Genomic DNA, 5187 nt, shown 5'->3' on the forward strand with positions numbered 1-5187 from the left:
AATTTTACCATTTCACAAATAAGCATTATTTATTCTAAAGAAAAACCCTTGATCTCATTCCTTTTTCTAATATGAAAGTAAAAGATCTAAAAAAAAAAAAACCCCCCAAAAGATCCCCAGATTCAATCGGAGATCTTGGAATTAGAATAAGTTCGGAAGCAGATCACGAAATCTTAGTAATCTTCTCCCTCTAACAAATTCCCTCGAAAATAAACATTTTAAAATTGGCAAACAAATAAAAAATAGAAATACTAATCCTCATTTCCCAATTGAGCTCCAACATTGATGAACTGAACCCACATCTTAGATTTACATAATTTAATGAAAAAATACCAAAGAATACCCAAAATAGTTAAAATACCACTAACCAAATACACAGTTCTAGTAGCCATAACCATAACATAGATCAAAAACCCAGAAGGAATCAAACACATAATTACCAAACCCTTAAACCCAATTGGAACTCTAAATGGCCTCTTAATATTTGGTAATCTTTTCCTTAACCATAAGAATGATGCAAATTCCAATAACATACCTAAACAGTATAAGAAATTCACTGAAGAAATTATGTTAGTAAAATCCATGAAAGAACCTGCTAATGATATAACTGTAGATAGCAGAATTCCAACCCATGGTGTGTTAAACCATTTTGATCTAACTCCAAAAAACACAGGCAAAAACCCCAAATCAACCATACCCAAAAGCTGATAAACACAGCTACTTAATTGAGCCTCATAGAGACCTATAACTGAGAAACAAGCACCAATTTGAACCAAATTTTCAACCATTTACCAGCTATGATTTCAGCAAGATTAGCAAAATATCCATTTGTCCAATCTTGTTGATTTAGTGGTACAGAACCAGTTGCAGCTAAAAGAGGTATTAAATAGCCTAAACAAGTGACTAAACCAGCAGAGAAAAGTGCTTTGGGGTAAGTTTTTTGGGGATGTTCAACTTCTCCTGCTAAAGTACTTGCATTATCCCAAAAATTCAGATTCCAAAACAGTGTATTGAAATATAAATTCCAATCTCTACCATTTCCCCCCAAATTAATCCACCTAGAAGGTTCAATTTTAGGGATTGAAATTAGGGTTAGTAGCAAAAATGGGGATAGAGAAATTAGGCCTAAAATTATAGCAGTAAACCCAACAATAACCAATCCAGTGTAATTCAAAAACGACAACATCAATGTGGAAACGACAATTGCAATATAGCGAGGAAATCCAGAAGAGAAAATTGGAAAACCTAATTTGAGATAATCGACGCAGAGAGCTGGGTATGAACAGAGATTAAGCACACCGGTGAAGAATTTCCATGATCCCATTAAAGATCCCCAGAAAGGACCGAATGCTCGATCGGCCCAGATAACAAAACCGCCGTTTCCGGGGAAGGCGGTGGCGAGTTCGGCGGTTATAAGAGCCTCCGGGATGCTCCATATGAAGGGGAATATGAGAAAACCCAAAATTGCCCAAAGAGGCCCTGCTGCGGCTACTGTGGATTCTTCGCCGTATGGACCGCCGGAGACTTCGAAAAAGATGAGAAAGATGAGGGGTAATAGCGATAGTTTCCGGGGAGTGACGGTGGTGGGTGGTGGTGGGTCGTGGAGGAGGATTTGAGATTCGGTAGAATCTTGGTGATCCATTATTGGATTTTTATTATTATTATTTTAGTTTGAATATGAAAATTTTCATAAATCAGATTCAATCATTCTTTAAATGGATGCGAATACATGATTGGTAGGTTGGGGGGCTAACTTTACACGTGTGTAAAAGAGAAAATTTGTTAAATCGAAATCGTTTAAATTTTTTTCGTATATACTGTAATATATACTCCCTCCATTCCATTATATAGGTCATTCTAGCAAATTAGTTTTTTCCCTAAATATAAGTCATTTTAGGATTCCAATGCTTATTGCCCAATAATGACATGAGAGAGAATTATTTTTTGTATTGGTACATGTGTTTTTTAATATTCCAATCCTTATTGCCCAATAGTGACATGAGAGAGAATTTTTTTTAGTTAACCAATATATTTCTTAATTTGTGTGAAATACCCTAGAATGACTTATATAATGGAATGGAGAGAGTATGTGTTATCATTTAATTGGTCCCGAATCAATTTTTTTTACGTATTCTCAAAATTAAACTAGATTTAACTACAAAAATAAAATTGCGTCGTTTACGTACTCTCAAAATTAAGCTAGATTTGGCTACAAAAGTAAGATTGAATCGTTTTGAATTTTGTAACTAAATATAAATTCAATTAATTAATTAACCACTCTAAACCTTAATTGGTTGGAAACGGAAACCAAAACCATCCATAATAAAAGTAGTTTCGATGAATGAGGGACCGACCAACATCCATGATAGGAGTGGTTTCAGCGGCCGGAGTCTGATTGTTATGGTCTCTGAATGGATGATTGGTGGCCATTAATATTAAGTGATCGAGAACCAATTTTTTATATTAATATTATGTCATTGATAAGAAATGGATTATTGGTAGTATTAATTATTTTGGTACATTTCTCTACTTCTCTTGGTAACATTTATTAGATATTTATTTATTTAAATGATCGAGAACCAATTTTTACGTATCAATGTAATTTTTTTTTTTTAAATTAAGCTAAATTTGAAATACAAGAATAGGATTGAGTCGTTTTGAACAAACTTAAAGAAATTTATCGTCTATTATAGTTGAATTTTGTAATTTAATACAAACTCAATAAGTTAATCAATCATTTTAACATTAAATAGTTGGAAACAGAAACCAAAACCATCTATAATAAGAGTAGTTTTGATGAATGAGGGACCAAATAACATCCATCATAAAGGTGGTTTCAGTAGCTGAGGTCTGATTCTCACCGTCCCTGAATGGATGATTGGTGGCCATTAATATTAACAAGATAAAAATTGGATTATTGGCAGTATTTAATTATTTTGGTACATTTCTGTACTTCTTTTGGTAACATTTATTAGGTATTTATTCATTTAAGTGGTGGCAAACTAATTTTTGCGTATTAATGTAAAACTTATTGTCTATCATAGTTGAATTTTGTAATTAAATACGAACTCAATGAGTTAATTAACCAGTAATTCATCGAAAACGGAGGCTAAAACCATCTATAATAAGAGTAGTTTCAATGAATGAGGGATCGAAAACCATCTGTAATAGAGGTGGTTTCAGCAGCCGGGATCTGATTGTTTCTGCCTCTGAATGGATTATTGGTGGTCATTTAATATTAATAAGATGAGAAATGGATTATTGGTAGTATTTAATTATTTTTTTACATTTATTAGGTATTTATTCATTAATTTAGTAGTTCAGAATTTTTTTTTTATCAATGTAAAACTTTTCAAAATTAAATTACATTTGGAATATAAGGGTAGAATTTAGTCGTCTTGAACAAATTTAAAGAAATTTATCGTTTATTATTATTAAATATAAACTCATTAAATTAATTAACTAGTCTAAATGTTATTTGGTGAAGCCAAAACTATCGTACAGTTTTGATCACATACATCTTAATGCGCATGTAGAATTTGTTCATTCACCGTTAGATCTAGGCTTATTAGAATCCTAAGGTGGAGATTTAAAGCATCCTAAGGCTTAGATTTAATAAGCCTATATCTAACGGTAAATGAGCAAATTTACTTGCTCATAAGGTGCATGTGCAAATTTCTGACTATCGTAATAGAAGTAGTTCTCATGAATAAAGGACCAAAGTTGGTGGCCGTTAATATTAAAAAGATAAGAAATGGATTATTGGTAGTATTTAATTATTTTGTTACATTTTAATAATTCTTTTGTAACATTTATTAAGGTATTTAATTATTTTGGTAATAATTCTCTACTTTTTTTTAAGGTAACATTTATTAGGTATGTATTATTGTTAGTGGTGTGTTAGTCACTCCATTCATATTATATGTAGAAAACATATTAAGAAATTTATTGATTTAAATTAAATTTATGAAAAATTGGACTAAAATACTTTTTTTTTATTAACAATATTTTCAAGTGATTCTTAATTAATTCTCGAAAAAATAATATAAACAATTAACTTTTAGTAATTAATACATATCATCTCCAATAATACTTCTCATATTCATTTCTTATTTATTATTTTATCACTAAAAATATTAAGTATTGTTTTTTTTAAAGGAAAAATATTAAGTATTGTTATATGTACTAATAGTGATAGTAGAGAGACTCTTAATAATAAATTATATACATCCCCAGCCCCTTCCCACTAATTCGTCCAAAAACTGCAATTGACCCTCTGGATTTTAAAAAGTTACAACTAACCCCTCAAATTGCTTATTTGGAGCAAATAACCTCTCAAAAACTCATAAAACCAAAAAAACATGCAAACATAACATTACATCACAAATAAAAGATATCCAAAAATATTTGCCGATACATCTAGCTAATTTGTTGATACATCAAGAAAAAGACAAAAAAAACTCCCAAAATCACATATATTAACCTATTTGAGGGGTTATGTATTCCAAATATGCAAGTTGAGGGGGTTATGTATTCAAAATAAGCAAGTTGAGGGGATTATGTGACACTTTTGTGTGGTCTTTGAAGAGACGTATTAATGATTTATTTGCAATGTATCAATTCTCTCTCTGTAGACTAAGAGGTCAATGCTACGATGGAGCTTCTAATATGAGAAACGAGTTTCATGTACTAAAAACACTCATTTTAAATGAAAATAAGCATGCACGTTATGTTTATTGTTTTGCTCACTAACTTCAGTTAGTGGTCAGATCATAATAGAATGATATGTGATTTTTTTACTTATATGTCTTTGATTGTGAACATTATTAGAGCTTCATGTAAAAGGAAATATGCTCTTCGCCAATCACAACATGATAAAGTAGTGCAGTCTTTAGAAAATGGAGACATTTCTACAGGAAAAGACTAACATCAAGAAACAAGTTTAGTTCGACCAGGAGAAATAAGACTCATACAACGTAAGAATTCTCAAGCATCGACATCGGTAACGACCTCCAGATCATATTTTGCCATCATATGGGTTAATAAAATTTTACTTTGTTATAAAAAAAATTAGGTGAGCACTTACACATAAGGCACGGGATGAGGCAAAATCTATCATCATATATACGGTTGTCAAAGTTTCAGTTCCGGTAAGACAACTCTCATATGAACTTGGATACAAATAAA

At 31.2% G+C, this 5187-nt stretch overlaps 1 pseudogene; it reads right to left on the minus strand.

Moving 5' to 3' along the window:
* Nucleotides 1-238: 238 nt before the first annotated feature.
* On the minus strand, nucleotides 239-1688 carry LOC136231845 (probable polyamine transporter At3g13620; annotated as a pseudogene).
* Between the last annotated feature and the right edge of the window lie 3499 nt (nucleotides 1689-5187).

This window comes from Euphorbia lathyris, chromosome 6 (assembly GCF_963576675.1).
Source record: "Euphorbia lathyris chromosome 6, ddEupLath1.1, whole genome shotgun sequence".
NCBI classification, from domain to species: Eukaryota; Viridiplantae; Streptophyta; class Magnoliopsida; order Malpighiales; family Euphorbiaceae; genus Euphorbia; species Euphorbia lathyris.